This window comes from Neodiprion fabricii, chromosome 3 (assembly GCF_021155785.1).
Source record: "Neodiprion fabricii isolate iyNeoFabr1 chromosome 3, iyNeoFabr1.1, whole genome shotgun sequence".
Classification (NCBI taxonomy): Eukaryota; Metazoa; Arthropoda; class Insecta; order Hymenoptera; family Diprionidae; genus Neodiprion; species Neodiprion fabricii.
In genome coordinates, this window is record NC_060241.1 from 29,138,210 (window position 1) to 29,157,325 (window position 19,116).

Genomic DNA, 19,116 nt, shown 5'->3' on the forward strand with positions numbered 1-19,116 from the left:
CCGCGTCGCTTTCACTGGCGAACCACAAACGGTGCTCGCACCATTTATCGGTACCACTTGCGAACACCGTGAGCGAGCGGTTGACGGTACCGAAATCACGATGGTCTGCAAGAGTTGCGGCACGTTTGAGGATCCCTTTCGCAAATTTCGAGCCTGCGATTGAACTGGTAAGAAGGAATACGCGCGGGTAGATCAGTTCTACTTAATGCTAAATCATACGATGACATAGGTACGATAACTTGGTGGTGCTCCGAGTTCGAAACGTCTGCAATTTCGTCGAATATTTCAACGATCATCGGACTTTCCAATATTTCAAAAGCAGATACATATAATGCGGGGAAATTTCATCGCTCAATGTTCTTCTCGTCTTCGTCGATGTCTTATTGGTTATTATTCGAAGAAACCGCGGTGTTTTCGGTCGCTGTTGCAGCAGCGGTAGCCGCTTATTCTGGCTTAGGAATAGCATCCGCCCACCTAAAGACTGGACGACAGTTACGAGGCAGACTTACGAGAAGCGAGTTGGTTAACCTTGTTGGAGGGGATTCCACCGCCCCCTTCCCTGCCATACCGCTCGCGGTTTTTTGCCACGGTATCCAGGATTATCTCGTACCGGAACACCGCCTGCAGGTATAGGTATACATAAACTTCCGGCGATTCTGCACCGTTCTCGCTCTCGATTGACGCGGGGCCGCGGGTAACTGGATTTTCGAGTGTTTCACTTTTAACCGAAGAAAGTAACGAAAGTTTATTGCGGATGAAAGTTCCGAAAAAAGATGCGACTCCGGCCGTGTAGTGGGAGATTCAGACGTCGGAGAAGGAGGAGGTACCACTAAGTGGAAGGGGAAATGGAGAGCGGAGTCGTTCGGTTCTGCCGATAATTCGTTTCGTCTCTCCGTGCATTAATCCAATAAATTTACAATGACTTTTCGACTTTACGTATCGACGGAAATTTACCAATTTCCCAGAGCTGGCTAATTTTTAATTTTTTTTTTTTTTTCTCTGATTAATTTTTATCGTACTTTTTATCAAGGTCAACAACTCTTGAATCTGCGGTTCTCGTTTAATATAATCGAACGAAATTTTATTACACGTTGAAAGAAGAGAGATAGCGCGACTTGTTTACGCGGTTAGTTGCAAAGTTGTATATATAGGTACTAAATAATCGTAAAAGCTTATTGTTCCCACATTGCGATCTAAGAACACTTAAAATGGTTTTCCGTATATTTTTTTGTTTTTTTTTTTTCAACTTTTCGAACGAATTTTCAGTACTTGACGAAATATTTCCACGTGGCAACGATTGTCTTCGGTGCGAATTGATACTCGCATAACTGTCGTCCCGGAAGAATATGTGTATCAATATTTTCTCCGTGACTAAGCAACAGTCAACTGTTGCTCTTATAGATATATACGAATATAGCAATTGGCCTGAGTCCAAAAAACCGATGACTCCTTGGTATACGAGTGAAAAATATGTAATGAACATACTGTGCAGTTCTTTATTATACACATCGAGTATCCGAGAACGTTACGCACAAATTTCAAGCCTACCGGAAATACAATTCACGATTCCTCACAAATAGAGCCGCGCAAGAGGACCAGCACTCGGTGTTCTTGGCCATGTACGTGGACACGCAAGTTACCTACGGCATACATCAGCATATATGTATATAAATTTATACCACGGATGAGAACAGCGCCAGCATCGCGTCGTAGGCAGTGCAACGGCAACTGGCCATGGCACACTTACGAATGTCAATCACACCGTATATACCGTGCACACTTCGCACACTTTACCCTTTTCCTGTGTGTTTGTCAGCTATGTACGCCGTAAATCTAGTCGTAGCTGAACGTATCTCGCAGGGTTTAGCGAGAATACGATTGGGTTGAAGAAGAGAGCATCCTGCATCCTGCATCTTGCATCCTGCATCTCTTGCAGTTATCATGCGACTTGCGAATGTCCAAGCACATGGGGAAAAGGTGAAAATAGTTGATGTGTGTGTTTTACAGAATTGAATCCGCCGATTTACGATGTTACGCAATACTGCAAAGGATGCGAAACTTGTCATTGTCACGCGGTGAAATATGCTCTCGCACCTTTTCGTCGAATAAGATTTTAATTTATCCTACCGAGCATCGGTGATTTCACCTTTGGTAAGTTCCATACACGCATTGCGCGTGAATATAAACCACGTATTTTTACTTCTTTTTTTCACCTTGTATAATTCGTACCCGATTTATCGTTTGAAAGTTTTTTTTATCCACGTTCGTGTCGACATACCTCCCTGCAATAACGCTATATGCTTGTATACAGAAAAATAAGTATCGAAATGCGTATATATCTCTGCGTGTATATACTTTCGCAATGTGTAATAAAAACCTTGCAAACTACGCACGCATTGCTGCATCGGGCAGCTGCTTGTGGATTTTATAGTGTAAACAATACGATAGTCGGGATCCGTGGAGAAAAGGTCCCGAAAAACGTTAAGAGCTCCTGTATTTGTACAAAGCAAGATATGATTGTAGATACTCCGAAACCGATTGCGGAGCCAATACGACAATACGAGCAGTCGATAATTATATTCACCTTCGGGGCTTTCGGTCGTTTGCAGCGTATCACGGAAGTTTGGGAAAAAAAAAATGCGGTCAACCAACACTTGCAGGTATCAGATTCGAACAGACAACGTTGCATGAACGACACTGTCAAAGCTGATGGCTAACACACGCTGGCTGTTCAGAGGAGGTAACGGCTGCGTTCTTATCGCATATAACGCTGCGATGCATGGCATTGGACTTTGTGTATAATGAACCTGTGCGCTGCATCGACGTACATGTGTTCAAAGGCATTATAGCTTCATTGATCTTATACAATTAACCGGTTATTTACACGTTCTTCGGTGAAAAAGTTACGGAAACCAGGACAAAAAAATTCGTCATTTATAGTTATCTTCGAGATAAGAGTTATCTCTAACGCTGCGCTGCAAGGCTACTAAACGAACGTCCCACCCAACAGCGCTGCACATGTGGCACGCAATCAACTACTCACAATTGTTTGGCGGTAATTAGAGCCGGAACAACGAAACGATCTTTCGATGAAAAGATTTCAGTGACACCGACACGTTGAGTTGCGATTTTAGATTAACCTGCATTGGTCGATAGAGCAATTTTCTACATTACAAAAACATTCCCAGATCGTGCAGAAATCTTCGACGGAAACTGTAAGGTATCCGCGCACAACCCCGTACCACAAATGTTAAAAAAAATTTCCGTGACCCTCTGATTCTTCCTAAATACCTCTGACAATGAAAAGCTTTATTATATATTCAGGAAGTTGGTCGAGCCTGATACTTTTAACGTAGCGAGGCGTGGATTCGTGAATAAATACTTTTAACAAAATAAATAATAAAATCTTCTCATAGAGAAAACCACGTGCTGGCTCGCCAGTGTTTTGAACTTGAGTATGTCTACCATATTTTGTCAACAAATTACGTCGAAGGAGGAAAAACAGCGCCGACTCGCTTTTTTTTTTATTGATGGAGAAAACGATAAGTCGTTTGAAATACGTACCTACCCGTTAGAAACGCTTATCGATATTAAAATTTTTATAGGCTCAGTATATTCAAGCTATAGCACTTTTTAACAGAAAATGACGAATTTTCCTGGTAGTCTTACAAGTTTGGCATCACTAACTATGTTTTCGTTGACTTGGGTGGGTGATTATCGTTTGTCACAGAGGATCCAAGGAGATGAAGACAAAATCAAAAATGAGAAAAACGAACATAGTACGTCAAAATGGTTCATAAATTGTCATATCGATTATCTTCGGTTTTTGTTTTCGAAATACAATAGTATCACAGCTCTTGCAATAATGTACCGCACCTACGGAATAGTATAGCGAACGTATTTCTATGTATAAAATATCGCAGAAGGCCATGTCGAGCCTTGGAGATAAATTTGCAAACAAATTTATCAGTTTTACCAATATGAAAAATTTGTATAGATTCGCGGGTGGGATGGTCAACATGAATCTCATTGAAGTTCAGCGAACGTTGTTATTCTAACAAGCAATGACTAATATCTATCGAGAGATTACTCTCGCCTTCGGCACACGTTTAATGGACTTTGAATTTTGCTAGGTAGATGACGAAATTTAAGGCACTCACGTTAAACTTTGCGCGCCTCAAACCTCACGGTGGGGAGATTTTGTTGGATGTTGGCGGTCACCTATAATTCTAAACAGTTTCCGCAATCCCGCAACTCGCACACGTTAGCCATCAGTAAAACAGTTAACATTTTATTCGTTTTATTCAAGGTTGGGTCCGTCAATAATTTTCAAATGTTAAGGTCCTTCTAGTCGGTAGTTCACTAATTCTGATTAGAGGAAAAAAATACATATGCATAGTGGTATAAAAATAAAAAATATAAAAAAGAGACAAATAAAAAAAAAAAAAACATCGGGCGACGCGTAGAAGAGTCGTAACGTTGACAAGCTCTGTTTATCACTTCGCATCTTAGTCACCATGGTTTCCTACAGTGTTGCGTCAGAATACGGGTTGGTTATTAACTTCAAGGAAATTGACAAGCGCTGCGATAAAAAAATGTGTGATTTGTATGGATATTTTAACGTCTTTTTTCGAATCGAGAAAAAAAAAACTGTAAATTTTTACCTAAGAATCCAAAGACATCGTTAGTTGTCGATAAAACTCACTGAAAATTCTAGCAAATACTGCGTTTAATCAACATGCGCACGGAGACACAGGTATCTACTATCGCGTATCGTAAACGTTAATTACAAGTTTCAAGGATTTCCCCACGGCTGCCATGTTATTATAATTGAGGTGGTAAAGAAAAAAAAAAAAATTCTGGTATCTAATACGAGGCAACTACAGCAGTTGTACCGAGGTTGAGTACAAAATTGCGGTAGGTCGCGTATACGTAAGTACAGGAGGTATACAGGATAATATTATTCTGCACAAGATCAGCAACTGCAACGGAATTACGGACAATAAGAAATATTTTCCGAAGCTTGAACATGGACGAATATCCGATCGATTCTTCACCGTGTCCTCTCAAGTTTTCACCTTGTGCCTCTACTTGGAAATACAATTAATATCCTGCAGCTCTTTCCCAAGATTTTCCATATCTCTTGCTTACTTATCTCTTTATCTCTTTTTATCCCTCCGTGCTTGAGCTCTCTGTGTGCCTGCAATGACCGTCTGTCAGGGTCAGATGAGATCACTCGGTGCAAGGATATTCATAACGTCGGTATTGAGTGTCCTTACGATACCGTGATTTGTCCTGGTAAAATCACTGTCTTGGTAATTCATCACCGCCTCCGTCATTCCGTTTTTCAATCGTCCCGGAAGTAGATACGAGATACAATTTGCCGCAAGCCACCGAAACTCCCAAGTGCATTCAAATACAAATATCTGTCAATATCGAAGGTTTTGCGTCAATATTAAGCGTATAGAAACGAACAAACAATAATGATAACAATTAAAAATGAAAGTATATCAAGTTCTACGAGTAATTGCACTTCCACTTTACTTGTCATTTTTTTTTTCTCCTTCTCGCCTTTAACCAACGGTCGTTAAATTATTCCGTCAATGAAATTACTGCTAACAAGTGGGCGTATTATACGCTGCCTTTGAATTAGTTTCTTATCTTGCCTCGCTCTTAGCGACATTGAATAACATTCCTTATATCATATTGCATTACAATTTTTTCACATCTCGACAGAATTCAAAAAGTTTTGCCGACCGACATATCAGGCGCAATCGATTATCAATTATTATATGCTACGGAATACACAGTCTTTTGCAAATCAAAACCGAGGACATTGGATTTTTCTGATCGAAGGTTACCGTTGCGATAAAGTGCGTCCGGTAGGTTCTGAACAACATCCATGCCTGCGGATGAGCGAAGGTGTACCTACGCGATCTGAGAATCACTTGCGATTCGCGATACGACGGAACTGCAGCCGTGCACCACGTCCTGCCCGCCACCCGACGGAGACTTTGCACGCGACCTACGCCAACCTCGTCATCGGCAACGTCGTGGACATGCGCAATGTGCAGAAACCGAACGCCGCAAGCTAAGCTTGTGGAACACGAACGTCACGTGAGCATTTCGCGTAGGAAGGATTCGTTACAGTTACAATTTGATAAGAATTCAGCAGTGCACAGGTAAGTGGATTTGGTGAAAGTTTATCTTGCGTCGAAGGCACCTTTCCTAGTAATAAAACCGTACCGTCACTTTTGACAGGTTACTAGTACGATTGAACGCAGCGTTACTTACGTTGTACGAAGTGAAGAATATTATACGCGATTTTGAAAGTGAATTTCCATAATTTGGCAAAAACTGTATAATTGCTGAATTTTTAGCATTCAAAATATTCCGCCTTTTCGCATTCAAGCATCTACGGATTATAGAAACGTGTTTAAATTTTACGAGTGAAAGTGACGGCTTTGATTTAATGAATCGTACCACTGCTTCTTCGAAATTATAACTCCACCTCCCTCTCGATGTACGTATATGTAATCGGCTTCGCCACTATCCCTTGCTCCCCTTTGGCTCTAATTGTCTTAGGCGAGGGAGGGATGATCGAACGGAGCTCGAAGTACGTGCGTTTAGGGGGGAAACAGGTAATCAATAACGTTGCGAGATTAAATAATTTCAACGAATACAAGCCAGTAACTTTTAGTCGCATAAAAAAGCTCCATCCGATTGTAAAGGCAAATTAGCGAGAGGGGCGCATAAACAAAACATATTATTACGAAAAATTGATTGGGAACTAGGTAACGTTATTGATATAAAACAGCTGCATTCGCTGGGCGGGGTGAGAAGTAAAAGTATCTCTCCCGCAGATGTAATGTATTGTGTAACGAAAAATATTTGCCCGTGAATTTTAACGGCAAATTCCCTTGCGGTGTCGCTAGGCGAATATTGGCATGCTCGTTGGCAAATGAATTCTTGCATTTTTCGAGGCCTAAAATATGGACACGATGGCCATGCGAGAAGCCTCGCGACCTAGACCTTTCGAGGAGCGACCATGGCACGTGCTGATTCTTTTGCGTACATCCGCGCCACGACGACATGTTTATTACTATTACTTTTAAAAGTCATATACTTTTTTTTTTTACTTCGCCCACATCAACGGCGTGGTAAATTTAAACAAAAGGACTAGTTTTATTTATTTTACACTTTATCTATTCAGTCAAATAACCGAAAAAATATTATACTCGCCGGAATTAAGCGATGATGTTGATCATCAGAAATGTGCATACACCCGTGTAATAGGACGGAATTGATTATACGCGAGGCTCTCACGCGCGTATCTCGGATTCCGTTTAGCAGAATATAGAGGCATCAAAGCTGGCGATAGAAGGATTGCCGGGAATCTGTTTTCCAGATTCGCATATTTTATTTGGTAATATTTTAGGTATTTCATGGTATGGAATGGGCACTTACATTTCTCAAAACCAGACATCCAAGAAACAAAAATTGCTCCTTTCGGACAGTTGAAGCGATCTCGAGATGCGACCAGGCACTGCAATATTCAACCGTGTATCTTTTATACAAGCGACCAATACGGGGATAAAAAAGAACTCAGAAGACGATGAAAAAATCACGACTCAACAGTCTTTAAAGTCACGAGGCGAACCAAAACTGACATGTTATAGGAACTGTACGGTAGTTATCTATGCGTTATCGAGGAAGTCACTCTCGTCACTTGTGCAACAGGTGCCGCTCACTCTATCACTGCCGAAAAGGACTCGGGGGAAACAGAAGGCTAGTATCTCCACCGCCGACGTTTCGTCCGTTTTCTCAGACACTTACTCGTATGCTCGTACCTCATTTGTTATAAAATAGTCACTATTCGAGCAGCCCTCGGTTTCTCTTTCTCCATTTATTCCCATCACCTTTTTGTTTAGTCACTCTTTTTCAGCCCCAGCAAACAACCATCGAAAAATCGCATCGTTTACACGTCCTTTCGTTTTTAATCCGATTCACAAGCGGCGTGCGATGCTAATTACACCATCCGCAGTGAGGCCGCACAGTGCGAAACAGCTGTGCGAAATTATTTTTCCTTTCTGTGTGTGATATATTTTGCCTTGTTACGATCCTTTAAAGTGTTCTTAATTAAACGGCACGGGAATCGAAATCTAGGCTGAAAGCCTTTCGTCCTAACACTAGAGGTTGTATCCTACGTTATCCATCCTCGTCGCTCTCACGCAACTCCTGTAACGGTTCCTCGCGTGGCCCACTGATCGCGAGTCGACGAGTCGCTGGTCATCTTCTTCGTCCTCTTTCTCCTTCTCCTCCGTCTCCTTCTACCGAGCCTCGTGGCCGTTGGCTCACTTTCTACTTCTTCGAGAAGCCCGGTGTCAAAAGCGAAGAGCGCCGTACGGAGCAACTTCCAGGAAATATCGTTTTCAAGTCATTTCACGTAAATATCACTTTCATTCGAGCGTACGTTCGAACGTACGTCTACGATATGTGTGTATATGTGCCCTCCGCGTTCTTTTAAAATTCTCAACGCGGTATCGCGCAGGTTTTGTCGCCGCGTATCCGAAGCGCTTCGCGTTTTCACCGCGAAATCACAGCGTCGTTTGTCATCGCACTCCTGCACCTTTCGCTCCGAAAGTGTCCCTCAGGATGCCAGCAGGACGAGGAATGAATGAAAGGCCTCCGTCTCTCGACTGCTGTGCGAAGTTTCCAATGTCGTCGCGGCGCAAGGTAAACACCAAGATCACCGGTCGAGTGTCGCATACGTGAAATACGAACGGTTGAAATCTTCCGCGTTGAAACGATCGATACGTGAGTTTGCGATCAATCACCTAAGCGGTCGAATTCCTTGGATTTCCGCCTTTTTCGCCGCCGACGCGTGTCACGAGTTTTCTCATCCAGCGCGGAGATGACGCGGTTAAAATTCAAAAATTTCCGGATCAACAAATGCGCGGGAAATGCGTAAGAAAAAAGCGCGAAAGAAACGAAAGGGTTCGCAGAAACACTGGTAAAAATCAATCGTCGATGCCCTCTTCCGGCCGCCGCCCGGAAGTCCGAAACTGGCCGTTCAACCGCACGGAAAGCTTCTCGCGGTCGAATATACCTCGGCGGTAATAAGAACAAGTCTTGACGGATCTCGTCGAATTTCAAATCATTTTCGCACGGCCAAGTCGAGGAATATAGTAGCGCGCCGAGAGTTGGCTTGGTTAAAGTAGGGCGACGACTGGGGCAGCGGCCGCCAACAACGGCGCTCCGTCGTGAAGCAGCGCGGCGGTGGAAGTGGAACCCTCCTCGTAGACCCGCGGAGAGACCCAGTGGGGAAACCTATCCTCGTGTTTAGAGGTTATGTTCGTATTAGTTTGTCAATGTTTCCCAGGCGAGCCGCAGAACCACCGCGGGGTCGAGCGGTGCTGCGGAAATAATATTACGACTACGAGTACCTACAACGACGGTGATCGCGAGTGCGGCGATCCGGGAGCTACCCGTCACTTCGACGGAGACGACCGTGCCGCGGGACTACTCCGTAAAAATTGGCCGCCTAGATAAGCGCGTTCCAGGGTGGCCGCACACTTGGAAAACCTAGAATTATCAGGGGATTTTCAATTTGGTCGCGGAAAATACTGAAAACATCAGTTTTTCTATCGTAGGAATTAGAAATTATTTTTTTAAGTAACGAGTTTACTTTTCTTTGTCGAGAAAACAAATTGGCTTAAGCTGAATTTTTTGTTTTTCTTTTGTTTTGTACATAACATTATTCTTCAAATTCGAATTGAATTTGAATCGTATATAGAGTTGATATGCTGAACGTTTTAGGTTTTAGTAAATTACTAAAACTTGAAAAATGTTGATGAAAAATATTAGGTTTTAGGTCCTGGAAAACCTGGCGATGTTATGGAATGGTTTTCCTAAAAATTTGTGGCCATCCTAGTATTTGGAAAAATGCCCACTTCTTAGACACCGTTCAAATTCATTTTTATCATTTCAGCGATGGATCGTGACGTCACATTCTGTACCAAATGTGCATTGGTCATTTTAACTGGAGATTTTTAATATGTATGGTTTATACTACGTAGAACTGTTCAGATTATTTCGACTATGCTTAGACTCGATTAGAAATTAGAATCGACTCATAATAATCGTTAACCAAACTGACAAATCATTTTTTGGTATTTTCTTACGACGGTTGAATCATATTTGCCAACAAATGTATCACCCTTTCAGTTGATTAGGATTACATAAAAACATCGCGGATGGGTAGTGTCAGTACAGTTGTTTTCACCTGTATAACGCCAAATGTTTATTGAGTACAGATAATTTGTATACATTCGGTATAACCACTATTGAACTTGCGGGGTCAAATATGGCAACGACATTTTCACTTGTTAACACGAATTCCCGAATTGTTGACACAGCTAGATAGGTACGAAAGTGTATAGAAGTCGAAACAACTGCATAACTCAAAAATACTTGATTACTCCATGTAATTGTGAGTACGTATAACTGTTACAGCTGTTGTAGCAAAATGTACTTCATATTCAAAATATTTTGTAGTATCATCATTTTAAATTAACAGTTTCATCGGTGTGATGGCCAGATATGCGTTATACCTAGTCAAAACCTGTGGTCATCGTTAAATTCACTTTTACCGAGTCTCCGTTGAGTCCCGTGAAAATAAAGTAATTAGCACTCTCTTTACAGTCCATCGTGCAGATGGTCTTCAAGAGAGGATATAAAAAGTGTCCATTTCTGCCTCCGCTATATCACGCGACAACGAACCAACTTCTACATCTTTCAGCCACTGAATTTAGTGGCGATAGTCGAAAGTAAGAGTCGTTTTTTGCTTGAAATGTTATTAACAAGAAAAGCGCCTATACCTAGAGATTTTCGCTTCCTTTCTCAACTCTTTCCGCACGTTGATTCAACGGTTGACAAACAACCGCAGAATCAGTGATCCTCTGCCATGAATTGGAGCCAAAATTATTCTGGCTTTGCAATAATTTTTATTGAAAAGGAGCCATTGCTGATCACGTGGTTCTCAAAACTGTCGTATTTTCTTTATTTACTTTAGAAATCAGTTGGTACTTTTTTAAGTTTTATATCGTTATCAGATTTCTTGATACTGTCCCCGAGCGGTAATTGAATGGAAAATTTGGTGTATCAGTAGCTACAACGTGGCAAATATTTTGGTAACGTGAATGCGCATGGAGGCGCAAAATGACTTGTAGGAGAAGCAAGATACAACGTCCTCGAGAATTGTTGAGTTAGCGAATGGTTGCTCGTTACAGTCATCTCTTTTTCTGAGAGTGAACCATGATTAAAAATCGCAACATTGAGAGTGTGCACAGCTGACCCTAACGCATAAAAATCCAAAGGTTAAACTACGAAGCCATAAGCGGATGTCTTCTGGTAGATACGTCCTTTGCTTTGTTTGTTCGTTTGAACGATAACATTCGAAGTAAGGCTACGAAGTTTGAGCATGTATATCAGACTGTATCAAATAAATCGAATGCGTTATTTTCAAAATTCAAGTTAAAAATATTGTTCGAAATGACGAAAAAAAAATTCCAAAGCTGTAAATAAATTTCGTCCATGTTATTCAAATGGGAAATAGAAAATCGCGATGAGACACCTTTAAATATTAATATTAGGAGCTGAAACTTGAACAGCAGTTTTTTTTCGTCATTTCAAATAATATGTTAAACTTGAATTTTCAAAAAAAAAAAAAACAAATCGATTTTTTTTATACAGTTTAACGTATATAACACGGTTCGCAAAAGCAACTTGCAATTTCACCGCGTTTAAGATACGGAAATCGATCAGTTACGTTGTGCCTAGTGGATTCGAAGCTTGAGAGCCAGCCGGCAGCTGGCGAGGATACAGAGAGTAACTAGACTAGAAATTGCGGGTCGGTTGATTCGCGGGAGCACTTCCTGGGCACAGAATTGCCGGCTACGGGGAGACGGAAAACAAATCTTGAGAAATATATCATTAAAAGAGAAAGTGGCGGCGTTGAAAACGTCAGACTCGGGCCTCCGCGGCCCCCGCGGCCCCCGCGGTACCCGGCACACGATTACTGCAGATTCTTACGGTCTAGGCCAACCCGATGTTTGATAACTGTGAAACTTTCACCTTCCAAACTGAGTCAGGCGCGAAGATCATTTACGTACCGCGGATGCGGAGCTGTGTACCAATATCTCGCGTGTGAAAGTGATTTGACGACCCGCTTCTGCCGAATCTTAGCCTGCAGCCGGTGCTGCAGGTTTTCCTCCAAAATCAGGATGAGGAGTAACACGGTATGTAGGCGCGGATAATAATTAATTCGCACAAGACGATACAACGGCAATTACCGCTGCGATTGGACGTTTGAGGTCAGGGGAACAGCACGAAGTATATCCTTGCAGCTCCAAGGACTTGTCCGAGCCTTCGTTCAGGCTAGCTGCATCGAGTGTGCGTGGCTGTGGGAACAGCTATTTCTCATTCGTTGTTTCTTCGTTTTTCTAAACACCTTCCAGGGTGCCTGAATGACAACGGAAGATGGTTCAAGGATGACTAGCTACGTAAATATCTCTCACCTGCGATATTTTTCCCGGAAGGTTTAAACGTGATTTTCAGCCCTTTGGGGGAGATTTTATACAGACTTTAAGAGTCTCGACAAAGTAATATTATACGACTTTCTCGTAATCTACGCTTTTGGAATAGAAATCGTAAGCTTCGTTTCGTCAAAAATTAATTCATTTTACAACCGAAATTCCCATCGCCAGTTCCGCACTAATGATTCCTCTGTAATTGTTAACCTCATCGAAACAAATTTTAAAGCTAATTATTCATCGCTACAGGTAATCGAGCTTTTCCAATGGCCTTAATGAATTGAAATTTGAATATCCATGTAGCTCATGCTGCGATTCGAATTGAAAAGTTTATTTCCTTTTCCTCGTTGAGAAAATATTTCTATAAGCTTATGCAACCAAGATTGAAAAGTAAGGTCAACGAACTATGTAACTCGGTCAACAATAAAGATCAAGAGTAGTAAAGATACAGATTTAATACATCAAGTGTGACTAAATTATAATATAATTCTTTTACTACGCATAGTTTTATTTATTTATTTTCCTAGTCCCGTTAGTTGGATAATAATTTTGATGCGTATAATGAATAGCGTCGCGTATGTTGGTAATAATCGTCAGAAAATAATCGTCATACATACGCACTGAGAAGAGAAACGTATATTCAACCAGTTTCACAAACGTGGTGTTATGAAGAGGCCTTATCTTATCTCTTGGCCTCTGTATGAGAGATAGAATTTTCGAGCTTTTGAAATCAACGGAAAATTTGGTCTTGCATATTTCCTGTGATGTAGGACGCCGGAGCTTTTTAAAAGAGTTCAATCGATCGACGGGTTCACTGCATATTTGAAAATTTTACATAATATAGATGGAGCGATTTTGAAAAGGAAAGGATTTACGAGCGAACTCACCTCTCGTCTTGTTCTATAGCTCGGTGTGAAAAAAATTATGCCCGATTATCACGGCTTGAACAGAGTGACTATGATGTGGTCGCATAGATTTGAACAAGGATCGTGGACGCCTTAGAGACGTCTAGTTAATTTGAAGGAAATTATTTTCGGCAGCATCCAGCTGACGAGATTCTGACACTTAACACGGCAGTGAAAGTACTTTTCCAAGTTCGTTGAAAATAGATACACATTTCTATTCGATCTTATTCTTGTTTTTTGTCGCAAAGCGTCAAAAGAACTCTTTACTGTATCGTTAGAGTTGAAAGGAAGATTTATTTCACCACGACTTTCAGTATAGCGTTTCGTAGGTCCTCAGCATTCCTTGGCACGGCGAGGCTTCCAAGGATTTGTAAGGAAAAAAAGTAAAGCAAGACTTTCGAATCCTCTTCAGCCGAAACTGCAGGTGGATGCACGAAACACCAACCCTTCGAGTAACGTGGCTACACTTCGGGGAACCTCGAACCCAACAACCTGTAGCCCTCAATACGTTACACAAAGAATGTATTATGTTACCCGGTAACGAAAAGAAGCTGTTGATTTTTTTCTGCCGATACTTAGTACAAGACGGTGTACCTAAAACTTGCAATTTTACGACCCATTCGGACAAAGGGGAATGAATACTCCGTGAATGAAATGTGTCCTAAACCACCGCAAGCATTTAGAACCAAAACCATTTCTATAGTGCTTAATCCGATGGTGCAGGCACAAGGTTATTTTCACCCTCGTACTGACTGTAAAAGTATTTTGAAAGAAACGCGTAATTCTGGATTATTTATATTATTATGTTTATGTCAAAGTACCGCAAAGTGGTTTTGCACAGCACTGCAGCGCAGATTTTCCGGAAGAACTATCTGCAACCAGTTATTACCGTGTCAAGTTAGAACCATAGGAATGTTCAGGGCACTTTTGCCTTTGCTGCGTGAGTTAATCGCACATTGCAAGTTCCCCAGTTCGGTGGCATCCGCCGTACCCGCAGAACCATGCGTGTGTGTTATCGTACGAGGATACTCGATACCCAAGTGCCGACCCTACACCTCGACAACGTCTGCGAAGTAAGGATACACGAATACGAAGGCGCATCGGTTGTGTGCTGAGAGAAGAATTACAGTTAGATTATGGAAATTCCGTAAAGCGCCGTTGCAGCTGAGCGAAGAAGGAGGAGGAGAAGAAGACGACGGTGCATCGTGCATATGCCATAGACTTTATAACGGTGGCAGCCGGCAGGCGAAGAGCGAACCAACCATGCGGAGGTACCGCAAGCCCTACTGACTCACAGAGTATAGTGACTCTCGCGGTGCTCACGAAGTGACTTTCCCTTCTTCCCCCACGTTGCTGACTCCGTTCATCTCGCTCTTTCCCTCTCTTTCACTCTCTCGCTCTTCTCCTCGACACTCGTCACGAATTATGATTCGACGGGTATTGCGGTTGTTCGTATAACGTACCGCAACCCTTCGCAGCGACTGCATAACACTCGTTGTCAGTTCGCGTGAGAGGAGGACGTCTTCCGGAAAGAATAATATCTGAGTGCTTGGTTAATAATATACGATGATATGAGAAGGTAACGAGAAGGAAACACAACCTGTGAACTTTGCACGGGTGAAGCGAGAAATTTCATGCACTTCGGTACCGCGTGTGCGAATCCGACCCACAATCAAGCGTAAGTAATAGGTAGGTAGGTAGGTACACCGCGTCTCTCTCGATGACGATGAACTCGTACTTTCTTTTGCATCTCGCGAGACCTTTCCGTCTCGAGAATCTTAAGCTGACCTCAATTATGACCCGCCAGCGGGCCTTTCACGAAGCATTAAACATCGTCGAAAAATTGATCGTATCATCGTGTTCGTTCCGCAAAAGTTTACACGTGTATACTAGACCTTAAGAAGAGCAAAATCGAATTTTAATGGTATTACCCCCCAAATTGGTTCGAAATAATTCAAAAAAAACGTTCAAATTTTTAAAAATTTTTCACTCCATATTTACCCCTGCCTAGGAAGCCTTACTTTTTCCCATAAGAAAAGCATTGGTTTTTCCGGGATTTTTAATCGTTTTGATCGAGTAAAAACGTTTTTTTTTAATTATTTCGAACCGATTTGGGCGGTAAGACCATTAAAATTCGATTTTGCCCTTCTTAAGGACAGGTCTAGTGTATACGTATGCATAGGTACGTATTGGGATATACTGCGTTTTTCGCATCAACGAAGCTGTGCAGGAATTAACGAACGATTATACTTTGTTTCGTTCGTTAGCCTGCGGATTTTACAAATCAATGTTTAATTACAGGATTTCCAACTCTCGCTGACGCGAGCATTCTCGAACATGCCGAGAACACTGTTTACTGATTTTATGCTGCGTAGTTATCTTCGTTTACAGGCATTTCAATCGTTCTGCACAGTGTACCGCGCTATATCTCTGATCTATCTCTAAAAACCGCCTCTATTGCCGACGGTAGGTAACTTGAATAAAGAAAAACGAAATTGCGCGACCTCCCCAATAGAAACCAGCGCAAAGTAGATAAGGCAAATCTGTTTCATGCACACCGATTTATATCATGTATGTACACTTATTGCCTCGTTCACTACGGTTATTCACCAGTCCCTCGTTTCACGTCGCGGACATTTTTTTACTTCCACCCAAGTTTCACTCGATATATTCAAGCTCCTGATATACTTTGAAAGCCGTGCATGATCCGAAGGATTATTAACGACCCGGAAAATTTTCTCTAATGTACACTTTTCAAAATTTTCAATATAATCTCAAAGAATTCTTTTTTTTTTCTTGCCGTACGGAGGTAATCGCGGCGTGACAAACGGTCAAGCCACTTGGTTCAGAAAGCCGCCGGATCCTGATCCCGCCTGAGCAGCAGCACGTAGCTGGTCTGCGATTGCAAGAAAAATCGTAACCAATCGAGAATCGGCAACGAATGGCAGCGGACTTTGTTAGTAAAAAGTGTCCCTCGCGCGCGACTGCCGTCGTCCATATCTACGTATCCGTCGGTCGGTGGGCCCGTGAGCCCCGGGTATCCATGCCGGGGCCCGCGCAGCGGCGAACGGGCGAACGGCCGCGGTTTCTGGGTCAAGATTCAAGTTCTTTGGTTCGAACCGGGAGCCGAAGTGACCCTCGTCGACTGCCAACTGTCAGCGGAGTCGAAGAGGCCGGAAATCCATTGGTATCAACGTTGCTGCGTAATTTCGTGCCGTCTGACCGTCAGCCGTTGCTAGCGCTGCGAGCCGCAGAGCGCACTTTCACTTGGCGTACAAAGAGGCTGTTGCGTACGGGGATGTGTATGCCGATCCAGTTTTACGGATGGATTACAATATCATCATCGGCAGTAAAATTCTGCAGGAAGTATGTCAAAGATTGACTTCCGAGTAGAATGGCCGGCGAGCCACGTCCCACATTTATACCGTCGGAGTCGGAGAGTCTGCTCGGCGATGACGACGAGGGGAATACGAGTCGTGATCCCAATCGGTGGTTCACTGCCAACCAGGTTGCCTGGCTTGTTCCTCCTTCCACCGCCACTGATCGCCGTGCAAGGATGTTGCTTGTTCCCCCGATAATATGACCTACCTCGCTCAGAGCTGACCCTTGTGCAGAGGGACGTAGTAGATTTCGCATAGACAAGTCTAATAAGTACAGAAGAGAAACCACATTCATCTCGGCGTATTGAGAGCAGAAGAAGAAGAAGCAAAAGAAGAAGAAGAAGAAGAAGAAGAAGAAGAAGAAGAAGAAGAAGTAGAAGTTGCACGTGCGAGTGCCGTTGCCAAGTCGCATCCGGTTAAACCCTTGGTAAACCTGCAAGCATCGTCGGTTTCATGCTCCCGTACAGACTGCGGTGCTGTAAGAAAGCATAAACTTTATCTCAAAATTGTAATATTCATCTATACTATACCAGCGAATATATATACAGTATACTGTCATTCGGTACGTCGCATCGATGTTACAGAATTAAAGCGTGTTACACCGATCTGTGAATGATGCACGTATACGGCGTAGCTAACTATCGTATGTTACATAAACGAAAGTGCGAGGTATCGTGTATCGGTTTCACACCAATTAGTCTGTAAATAATGGGAGAAAATGAGACGCGCTGCTGGAACAACTGGTGCAACAACAGATCAGAATTCAACCACACGTTATATCTTGTGCTTTCGCAGTCAATCGGTCTTGCCCGCAACGGCGCTCTATCGATTCTGTAAACCAAATCGGTCAATATTGGAGCAAAATGTACAACCGAATAACTCTGCAATTTCTTTTTTTATCAAACGATCCAAGCCTCTGAACTTTTGACAAATTTTACCGATCGTAAGAAATCGTTCAACGTAAAACTGGTTCTGGTATACGAGTTCTGAACTGTAGATAAAATTAACACCTTCACGTCTTACTTAAACTTGGGCTTTCCTACAGCTAGTGTGCATATGTGCACTGTGTCGACTAATAGTAGAAAGCTTTGCACGCGCGTAAGACTTCCTTTTTCGTTTGACCTTTCTCCAGCCTTTTTGGACGGTGAATAATAATTATAATGCATTCATCAGCAACAACCATCGCCCAGCAATTGATACGCGACATAAGCTTGCACACACTAGTTGTACTCTATGTTCGCGTCGGTGTGTACGAAGCAGTATAGTGGTTTTGATCGTGCAAATCCAAACGCGTTAGCTTCCGCTCTGTAATCACTTTTCCGGGATTCACCATCGTGCTAATTGGCGTTTCGAGCGAAATTAGCTGTATGATTTCAAGAGTCAAGTGGAGAAGAGAGAAAGGGGACGAGGAGGTATTGAGGAGAATGAGAAACTGACATTTGGTCACGATCTTAGCCACGCGAAGTCGATTTAAATCCTCGGCTTCAGTGGGTCGACTAGAGATTTGATTGATTTACGGCAGCTTTATATTTTGCTTGGCAGTTTCCTGGTTAATCTTGCTTATAATTATACGCCGGTTCCGGGCTAACGACCTCTGCCAGTTTGACTTGCGTTTTTCAAACAATGGGGAAAGTCTGCACTCTCCAACATCAGTCTCTGCGATTCCTTTCAATTTCGCTGCAGCATCATCAGTCTAAGTATCATAACGTCTCTTTTTCACTCGCGTCAACACTTCAAACCTTCTGCTGATTACTTTTTCATTTCATTTGCATTTCACTTTATTCAATTTTTCAACACGAAGCGGCTCTTTTCACGGTGGCACAAAAAATACCTTCAACCCAGGTTGACGCTCTTCACTTTTTCGCGGAGAATAGAACAATGGCGTCACGTCGCCGGTATTTAAGAACTTTGACACTCTAACACGTGTGTAACATAACATTCTCTGCAAAAACTTACAGAGACATCGCCGAGCTTTTGTCAACCGTAGGTACAAAAATTCATTACTCTATTCAACCGTGAAAAAAAATAAATTTACCCCTTATGAATATTCTGAATACATAATCGTATGGATTTACGGTTCCGGACTCAGTCGGTAGGCAAAACCTACGATGCACGTTACCGAGCTGAGCTGAATCGAGTGCAGCCGGCTCTTCCGTTTACCAGTTCGTTGATAATGAAATTAAATTCGTCACAGTTGCGAGCAAATTTTTCCAGCTTTATACGGCCTGGTGATTTCTT

General features: G+C 42.5%; 1 protein-coding gene across 4 annotated transcripts in view; it reads right to left on the reverse strand.

The window, feature by feature from the left end:
• The window catches only part of LOC124177325 (hormone receptor 4), a 110,550-nt gene that overhangs the window by 21,038 nt on the left and 70,396 nt on the right, over positions 1-19,116 (reverse strand). Inside the window, exon 1 of one of the 4 annotated variants that reach the window (XM_046559594.1) lies at positions 7,468-9,247. The exons of the other annotated variants lie outside the window; for them this stretch is intronic. The gene's annotated coding sequence lies outside the window, so the exon portion shown is untranslated. Of the gene's footprint in view, positions 1-7,467; positions 9,248-19,116 lie in introns of those variants that run through there. 4 annotated transcript variants of the gene reach the window in all.